Source organism: Bison bison, unplaced genomic scaffold, assembly GCF_000754665.1.
Source record: "Bison bison bison isolate TAMUID 2011002044 unplaced genomic scaffold, Bison_UMD1.0 scf7180017864348, whole genome shotgun sequence".
Taxonomy (NCBI): domain Eukaryota; kingdom Metazoa; phylum Chordata; class Mammalia; order Artiodactyla; family Bovidae; genus Bison; species Bison bison.
Window position 1 is genome coordinate 1,013,992 of NW_011494920.1, and position 10,474 is coordinate 1,024,465.

Sequence of the window (10,474 nt, forward strand, 5' to 3'; positions counted from 1 at the left end):
TTATATATTCTTTTTCATTTTCTTTTCCATGTATACAATCTTTTTCATCTTCTTTTCCATTACAGTTTATTGCAGAATATTGAATATACTTTCCTGTGCTATACTATTGGACCTTGTTATTTATCCATCCTACATATACCAGTTTGCATCAGTTCAGTCGCTTAGTCGTGTCCGACTGTTTGCAATCCCATGGACTGCAGCCTGCCAGGCTTCCCTGTCCATCACCAACTCTCAGAGCTTGCTCAAACTCATGTTCATTGAGTCGGTGATGCCATCCAACCATCTCATCCTCGGTCGTCCCCTTCTCCTGCCTTCAATCTTTCCCAGCATCAGGGTCTTTTAGATTCAGCTTAAGTAGTACTTTTTAAAATGCTGATACTCACTAAGCTTTCCGTATCAAAATATTTGTCTTTGATGTAAAATTATAAAGCACAAACAACAATCTTTGAACAATCTTGGAACATCCAATCTTTTCCAAGTCAAACCGCATAGGAAGTACTTTTATCTTTGAATATGCAGCTGCTTGAGACATTCCCAGTTGTTAAACACCTTTCATGAGTCCAATTCATCCCCGTTCCAAGGAGCACATCCAGGGAGGTGACAGCCTGACTATAATAACACTTGGAGCACAACAAGCCCTTCTGTAGAATGATGACTAAGTGATTAAACGCTTAGCATGCCAACCCGCAGAAACCACGGAGCCAGGGATTAAGACTCTCGGCAGCACATCACCCAGGAAGTCAGCTTTCAAGTAGAACTAAATCCATTTTAAACAGCATTAACATTTCTTAGGTCTCTTCCATCATCATACTGTGCCACTTTATATTCCGGATGTATTTGAACTAAAAAAAAAAAAAAAAATTTAAAACATCCAAACCTCTTTTACGACTGCTATATATTGATATAAAAAGGGAACCAAAATAACAATAAAAGACACCAGGAAATTTGAACATCTTAGATCAACTTATCCCAGGGGATTTTGGGGTTTATTTTGACTAGAATTAGAAAAATAAATAAATAAACAGCCAACTTTCCATAAAGAGGAGGGAAAGGGAGAGAGAAAGAGGTGGGGGGAAAGGGAGAAAGAACACAAATAACAAGAAAGCAACAGGGTAGGGGAAAAACTCAGTCAAAAATTGCCAAAAAAAAAAAAAAAAGGAAACTTCAGTGCTGTTAAAGAATAAAAAGCCAACAAGAAAGCAGCTCTTCCTGGCACTACATGTGAGAGTGGGAGAGAAACATCTAGAACTCTGTGTAGCCCTGGGGTCTGCTCTAACCCCTTTCCCTTGCCAGCATTTCATGTCCCCTCTGACATCACCCAAATTTCAAAGGCCATCATTCCTTCACTGAGCAAGGCCTGCTTTGCCAGAAACAGCATGAGGTCCATTATTTGCATTTCTACCAAAGTAAAATTTCCATAGCTTTTCCTTATCAGAGGCTCTTCAAGGCCTGGTTTTTCTACAAAGCAAGAAAGCAATTTAAATATACATGTGTGGATTCGTGCCTGCATGCATGCCACATCGCTTCAGTCGTGTCTGACTCTTTGCAACCTCATGGACTGTAGCTGGCCAGGATCCTCTGACCATACAGGCAAGAACACTGTAATGGGTTGCCCTCCTCCAGGGGATCTTCTCAACTCAGGGATCGAACCTGCGTCTCTTATGTCTCCTGCATTAGCAGGTGGGTTCTTTATCACTAGGGCCACCTGGGAAGCTCTCACATGTGTGGACATGCATTACCAATTAAATCTGTGTTTCAGTAGAATTACAATTGCTGTAGAAACCAAAATTTAAGTTTAATTGTATACCTCAAATTTTAGTTGTAAAAATGGCAGGACAATATTACAATAAAAGTCAATATAACTTTAGCAAGAGAAAAGGACTTTGGTGCTGGGTAAGCTCCTGGGCTTTGCCCCAGTCCCACTGCACGCTGGCAGCCCAGTTACTCTCCCAGTAAGGTGTCTCTCCCTACTTGCGTGTGCTGTGCCCAGTGCTTAGAACTCTCTTTTCCCCAAGGCCCTTGTGGCTCTGTCAGTCACCCCTCAATTATTCCACTGCTGCTGCTAAGTCACTTCAGTCATGTCCGACTCTGTGCGACCCTATAGACGGCAGCCCACCAGGCTCCCCCGTCCCTGGGACTCTCCAGGCAAGAACACTGGAGTGGGTTGCCATTTTCTTCTCCAATGCATGAAAGTGAAAAGTGAAAGTGAAGTCGCTCAGTCGTGTCCAACTCTTAGTGACCCCATGGACTGCAGCCCACCAGGCTCCTCCATCCATGGGATTTTCCAGGCAAGAGTACTGGAGTGGGGTGCCATTGCCTTCTCCCAATCATTCCACTAGTCTATCTAAAACTGCAACCACCCCACATCCCTTAACTTTCAATCTGCTTTATTTCTATCACACTGGATCTCTCCCACTGATACACTTTGCTGGAGTTTCTGGTCCACTAGCATGTGAATGTCATGAAGACAGGGACTTGGCCGCATACTCAGCACCTAGACTGAAGCAGCTGAGCTCACACGCATGCACAGCACCTGGTCCTCATGGCCTCATGATGAATCTTTCTTAAGGAAACCATGCCTCTCAGGTCTGCCCTCTGTGCTCGGATTACGCTGCGGTATTTACTCTAGAAGGAAGAGGGACTCAGACACACGTGTTTCCTGCCATCCTGGACTCAAGCACTTTGGAGTAAAAGCAAGATCCGGAATTGAGGAGGGACTATAGAGTGATGACAGTTAATAGATTCTGAAGTCTGAATAAACAGCTTCACATGAAGCCTGAGGAGCTGCAACCAGGACTCAGCAACTCTTATCACATGGCCTGGGGAACGGGTACTGAGATGTTGGATTCATTTCTTTCAAATCAACTTCTAAAGGCTTACACTCCATAGAGACAGAACGAAGGCTCTGGTTAGCATTTGAGTCCCTCACCAAGCAACAGGGAAAGAAATGAGGCATACAAAGTGGGAGGTCTTTAAACGGCAATAGAAAACTCAAAGCGAGTCTCAGGGAATTATCAAACCAGAAATCTAAATGAAGACTTTTCCCACGGCATCCAAATCCACAGCTCTCTACCATTGTACATGAGACACCAGTAACACTTTTAGGTTGAAAATTCTAGCTGCTTTCCTTCTCCATCAAGCAAGATATATCCGAAAGGTATTTCTGCAGACCATCGCAAGTTGGTAAAACTAAAATGCAAATGTATACCCGGAGACTTCCCTGGTGGCCCAGAGGCTGAGAATTCGCCTTGCAATGCAGCGAACATGGGTTCAATCCCTGGTCAGGGAACTAATATCCCTCATGCCACAGAACAACTAAACCTACATGCAGCAACTACTGAGCACCCCAGAACCACAACTAGAGAGTCCGTGCACCACAATAAAAGATCCCACGTGATGCAATGAAGATCCTGAGTGCTACAATTAAGACCCAGGGCAGCCAGATAAATACATGTATTATTTTAAAATGTATCTGTGGCAAAGGCTATCCTTAGTGGACCAGGGTAGATAGGAGGCACCTCATTAAGGAAGTTCTCACATGCCCTTCCCCCAATACCCTACAGGGACATACGCACACGCACACACACACACACGCACATGCACACACACCCACACACACACACAGTCCACAGTGATGACTGGCATCCTTGGATGACCACTCAAGATGTAGTGGGATCTGTGTTGTGGTTTATACCCATACAATCTCTCTTTTCATTCCCACTGTGAGTCAACACCTAGCCAGGCTAGAATTTACCCCACATTTAGCCAAGACTAAAATTTACCTGAAACCCCCTCTTTGCTCAGGTCTTCTCCCTTCCCTCACCTCCTCCCCTAGGGTTTCTTCCAGAAAAGCATCCCCTCAACAAATCATGGCCCCTGGGTCCATGTCCCAGGCCCTGCTTTGAAAGCCCAACATAAAACAGCCCATGTCCAGGTCAGCTACTGACTTCAAACCCCAAATTAGAACAGTTTAAATTACATTAAAGTAGAATAAATCCTACCTAATTTTAAGGTCACTTGAATTGATCAGGTTCTGAGTAATGATGTCATCATCTATAATGATTCTGTATGCAGTGGAGGAACTCTTCCTGTTTCAATGGACAAGGTCACTTCCCATTTATGCTGTAACAGTATTGGGGAGGAAACTGGGCATGCTCAATTCCAGTGCCTGCAGTGTACTATAACACAATTTCTTTTTGCTCCTTTTCTGCACATATAGTTGGTTGGTTGACTTTTCCTTGAGCATTTGTTTTACTTTTTTTTGCATTTAATTTTTTTTTTATTCAAGTATAGTTGATTTACAATGCTGTGTTCATTTCTGGTGTGAAGCCAAGTGATTCAGTTGTGTGTGTGTGTGTATATACATATATATATGTGTATTTTTTCACATTCTTTTTCATTATGCCTTTTGACAGGTACATTAGTTTTTAACATCCTCTTTTTTTTAATTTTTAAAATTTGTTTTGGAGTAGAGTTGATTTACAATGTTTTCTTAGTTTCTGCTGTCCAGTAAAGTAAATCAGTTACTCATATACATATATCCACTCTTTTTTTGATTCTTTACTGAGTATAGTGTTCCCTATGCTATACAGTAGGTCCTTAATAGCTATCTATTTTATATATAGAAGTGTGCATTTGTTTTTAATTCTTTAATGTAGAAAAACTGACTCTAAAATAACTTAGCCAACTCAGAGTCCCCTGATTCCAGTTTAACATTTTTTTTTTTGCTTGTTTTATGAAGTTGGCCTTGGGCATTTGATGGATTTTAAGAGGACTCTATTTCATGGTTTCTATTATAACTTTATATTGGCTATAGTCAGTTAAGAATTTAATCTGTCTCCTGCATTTTATTAGCAAACCATGTGAATTATCTTCACAATATGCAAGCTTGCTTCTGTCTGGTCAGTTACTTCCCATAGGAATTATAATGCCTCTTGAGAACTTGGTCAATTTCTTTTTTTATATTTAGTTCACATTTTTTAGTAACAACATAAAAAGCTTCAATGAAGATATAGCATTCATTACATTCTCTTGAGCTTAAATTCTCTTCAGTGAATTTATTTATTTGATTTATACACCACTTGCTCATGGAAAGTTAGGTTTATATTTCAGTCAGTTTTATATTTTCACACATTATGTTAGAAATACACACTGCCTTAATTAAAGTGACATCACAGGTGGCTATATTCTTTTTGGTGGAGAATGTTCTTGCTTTGCTGCTTAGAATAATCCAAGAAGTTACCAGCCTGCCTGGTATTTCTTATATTATTGGCTTACCTGATTAAATTAATAAATCATTATCTTCATATTTTCTTTCACAAATTGCCATCAACTAGGGAGTCTTATTTAACATATTTTTTTTATTTTTACAGTTTCTTCTGTGAGTTGCCAGTTATAACTGTAAATACAAATTGTTTCTTATGTAGTCAACAGCCTTGTGAATAGGAAAAATGATGCACTTTTACTGTTTCTCAGTTTCTTCAATATAAAAGAGAGGTAATCATAAAAATGACCTCATAGAATTGTGGGGAGGACACAGCCTGGCAGGCAGTAAGCACTCACTAAATGCTAGCTTGGCTACTAACAGACAGGGCTGTTGCTTGCTCAGATGTCTTGTGTGTAGGTCATCAAAGTGCATCTGAAGAAGTAAAGGCATCTGGAAGGTTCATCACCTAAACATTGACTAATGAGAAGCTACTGTGTAGCATGGGCTTCCCTGGTGGCTCAGATGGTAAAGAATCCAACTGCAATGCTGGGGACCTAGGTTCAATCCCTGGGTAGGGAAGATCCTCTGGAGAAGGACATGGCAACCCACTCCAGTACTCTTGCCTGCAAAATCCCTTGGACAGAGGAGCCTGACAGGCTATAGTCCATGCTGTCACAAGAGTTGGACATGACTTAGCTACTGATCTGCTACTACCGGTGTATAGCACAGGAACTCCACTGCTTTGTGGAGGCTAAACAAGAAGGAAATCCAAAAAAGAGAGGATATACGTATCGCTGTTGTTTAGTCATTGAGTCATGTCAACCCTTTTCGTGACCCCATGGACTGTAGCTGGCCAAGTTCCTCTGTCATGTGATTTCCCAGGCAAGAATATTGGAGTGGGTTGCCATTTCCTTCTCCAGGGGATCTTCCTGGTTCTGGGGTCCAAGAGACCCCAGATCTCTTGCTTGGCAGGTGGGCTCTTTACCACAGAGCCACCTGGAAAGCCTGGATATATGTATGCTGCTGCTGCTGCTAAGTCGCTTCAGTCGTGTCCGACTCTGTGAGACCCCAGAGACAGCAGCCCACCAGGCTCCCCTGTCCCTGGGATTCTCCAGGCAAGAACACTGGAGTGGGTTGCCATTTCCTTCTCTAGTGCATGAAAGTGAAAAGTGAAAGTGAAGTCACTCAGTCGTGTCCAACTCCTAGCGACCCTATGGACTATGGCCTACCAGGCTCCTCTGTTCATGGGATTTTCCAGGCAAGAGTACTGGAGTGGGGTGCCATTGCCTTCTCCGGGATATATGTATATGTATAGCTAATTCATTTTGCTGTACAATCAGGCGACAGGAATAGTTGAGCTATTTCAAATCCTAAAAGATGATGCTGTTAAAGTGATGCATTCAATATGCCTGCAAATTTGGAAAACTCAACAGTGGCCACAGGACTGGAAAAGGTCAGTTTTCATTCCAATCCCAAAGAAAGGCAATATCAAAGAATGCTGACTACCACACAGTTGCACTCATCTCACACGCTAGCTCAAAATTCTCCAAGCCAGGCTTCAATAGTACGTGAACTGAGAAATTCCAGATGTTCAAGCTGGACTTAGAAAAGGCAGGAGAACCAGAGATCAAATTGGCAGCATCCACTGGATCATATAAAAAGCAAGAGAGTTCCAGAAAAACATCTACTTCTGTTTCATTGACTACACCATAGGCTTTGACTGTGTGGATCACAACAAACTGTGGAAAATTCTTCAAAAGATGGGACTACCAGACCACCTTACCTGCCTCATAAGAAACCTGTACTCAGGTCAAGAAGCAACAGTTAGAACTCAACATGAAACAACAGACTGGTTCCAAATCGGGAAAGAAGTATGTCAAGTCTGTATATTGTCACCCTGCTTATTTAACTTCTATCCAGAGTACATCATGCAAAATGCCAGGCTGGATGAAGCACAAGCTGGAATCAAGATTGCTGGGGAAAATATCAATAACCTCAGATATGTAGATGACACCACCCTTATGGCAGAAATGAAGAGGAACTAAAGAGCCCCTTAATGAAAGTGAAAGAGGAGAGTGAAAAAGCTGGCTTAAAAGTCAACATTCAAAATACTAAGATCATGGCATCTGATCCCATCACTTAATGGCAAATAGATGGGGAAACAATGGAAACAGTGAGAGACTTTTATTTTCTTGGGCTCCAAAATCACTGCAGATGGTGACTGCAGCCATGAAATTTAAAGATGTTTGCTCCTTGGAAGAAAAGTTATGACCAATCTAGACTGCATATTCAAAAGCAGAGACATTACTTTGCCAACAAAGGTCCATTCTGTCAAAGCTATTGTTTTTCCAGTAGTCATGTGTGTATGTGAGAATTGGACTATAAAGAAAGCTGAGTGCTGAAGAATTGATGCTTTTGAACTGTGGTGTTGGAGAAGACTCTTGAGAGTCCCTTGGACTACAAGGAGATCAAACCAGTCAATCCTAAAGGAAATCAACCCTGAATATTCATTGGAAGGACTGATGCTGAAGCTGAAACTCCAATACTTTGGTCATCTGAGGCAAAGAACTAACTCATTTGGAAAGACCCTGATGCTGGGAAAGATTGAAGGCAGGAGTAGAAGGGGATGACAGGATGAGATGGTTGGATGGCATCACTGACTTGGTGGATATGAGTTTGAGTAAGCTCCAAGCATTGGTGATGGACAGGGAAGCTTGGCATGCTGCAGTCCATGGAGTTGCAAAGAGTCAGACATGACTGAATGACTGAACTGAACTGAAGGTGACATAGAATGAGATGGTTGGATGGCATCACTGAATCAATGGACATGAGTTTGAGCAACTCCAGAAGATAGTGAAGAACATGGAAGCCTGGCGTGCTGCTGTGCATGGGGTCGCAAAGCATTGGATATGACTTAGTGACTAAATAACAACAACAGCAACAACAAGCTGTTGTAGAGCAACTATATTCCAATAAAAATTAATTTTAAAAAATTTATTTAAAAAAGAAGGGGTGATTAAAGGAATTGGCACTATTCTGTGGAAGGAAGATTAGATTTGCCCTGAGTGTCCCATAGGGCCAAGATGAGAACCAATAGGTAGAAGCTATGGGAAGCTACCCTTTCCAAGAGAAGTTTCTGCCTCCTTCAGAAAGCAGCAAGTTCCATTACTAGAGACTTCAAGAAAAAGCAGGACAACTACTTGAAATGTAATCACAGTGATTCCTCAAATGACCAGAAGAATTCAAGGTCCTTACACCTGCAACAATAAAAAATAATAAAAATGAAAGCTTCCTGTAGTTTATCATGTGGCACTGTATGCGGCACTTCAAGTGAATTATGTTATTTAATCATCACAACTTCAGGAGGTGAGTGCTAAGACGGTATTCATTTCATAGCTGGGCAAATAGTGGCTCACCCTCTTAGAGGACCTGGCCGCCCTTATTCTTGAGGTTATATTGCCTCCTAGGACACAGTAAACCTGACTCGGGTTCTCTCAATTATACCGGTGAAGTTGGACACCCCATCTTTTTTTTTCTTCACACAGTCTTCTAACCTGGTCCTACAGTCTAGAATTCCTTCTGCATACAAATATGCAAGGTTGTACTCTATGAACAAACAACCCTAAATGTTCTCATCTTCATACAAAAGTTTCTTTCTCATTCAATGTACACACTCATCATGGGCTGGCCTGGGCACCTGCCTGCTTCACATCTCCTAATACTGGATCAGGATTGATGGAGTAGCTACCATCTCAAAATATGTTCGTGGCCAGAGCAAAGCAAGAAAGAAAGTTCTGAAGTGGGCCACACTGCTATCTAAGTACTCAGGGAAAGAAGGGATACAAGAACCATTTTTACTCATAAGTCACTGGTCAGACTCATCACTTGGTTACCCAAACACAAGGGACTGGCAAGTATAACCCTGTGCTAGCTTAGCAGGGAGCCAGGGATATTTGGTGAAGGGAACTAATGATTATATATATTCACTACAATTTTTTCAAATATTCTCTCATTCAAAAGTTGATGACTTATGGTTATCAAAGGAGAAGGAGGAGGGATAAACTGGGATTATGGGATTAACAGATCCAGACTACATATATAACTGTGTGTGTGTATGTATATGTGTGTGTGTATATATCTATCCACACTATATATAAAACTGATAAAGTTCTACTATACACATAGGGAGCTACATTCAGTATCTTGTAATAAACTATAATGGAAACAAACTTTAAAAAGAATATAGATATATGCAGGCTTCTCAGGCAAAGAAACTGCCTTCCAATGCAAGAGAAGTAAGAGACTTGGGTTTGATCCCTGGGTCAGGACGATCCCCTGGAGGAGGGCATGGCAACCCACTCCAGTAGTCTTGCCTGGAGAATCCCATGGACAGAGGAGCCTGGTGGGCTACAGTCCATAGGGTCACAAAGAACAGAATCACTTTGCTGTGCATCTGAAACACAGCATTGATAATCAACTATACTTGAGTAAAAATTTAAAAATTAATTTTTAAAGCTGACACCTTACAGTTTCTCAAAATGTTTTCTCCAGATATTTCAGGAGAGAGGAAACTTTCCGCGACAGCACAGTATCATGATGGTACCGTCCCTTTTTTTCTCTTTCACGGTATTCATACCTCTTCTGAAAGTGTAGGGTTTCTTCTAACTTGAACAAAACACACACATAATTAAGATATAAAATACTATGAGAACATGATAGGGTCTACCTACTGCTGAAACAATCCACTGGAGTCGAGTTAATGACACCATTTTAGTATGTAGGGTTTGAAATGCTTTGACCAAATTTCTATCAATCTTGATCATTTTAAATGAAGATAACTTTTCATTAACATGCTTTATTGTTGTTTGCAGCTTATCTAAATCACTACATAGTTTCTCTTCCAAATGACCTCTACCTTCAACACTAATTCGCCAACACCTGTTCTGCCTTGAGGACACAACAGACTTTGGGTTGCTTCATTTGCACTTACAGTGTTTTAGGATAAAAGCTGTTCCCCCGCTCTGACAGTCTCCTGTGAGAATGGACACACATATATGTATGGCTGAATCCATTTGTTGTTCCCCTAAAACTATCACAACATTGTTAATCAGCTATATTCCAATATGAAATAAAAAGTCTAAGAAAGGAAAAAAAAAGCAAAGTCTGCACCAGGCAGGAGCAATTAGCCCTCTGGGCTCTTATCCTAAGCCATGTTTTCCTTCTTCTAAATCCTCTTGGCTTTAAAACACTCCAGAACAGGTTAAAGCA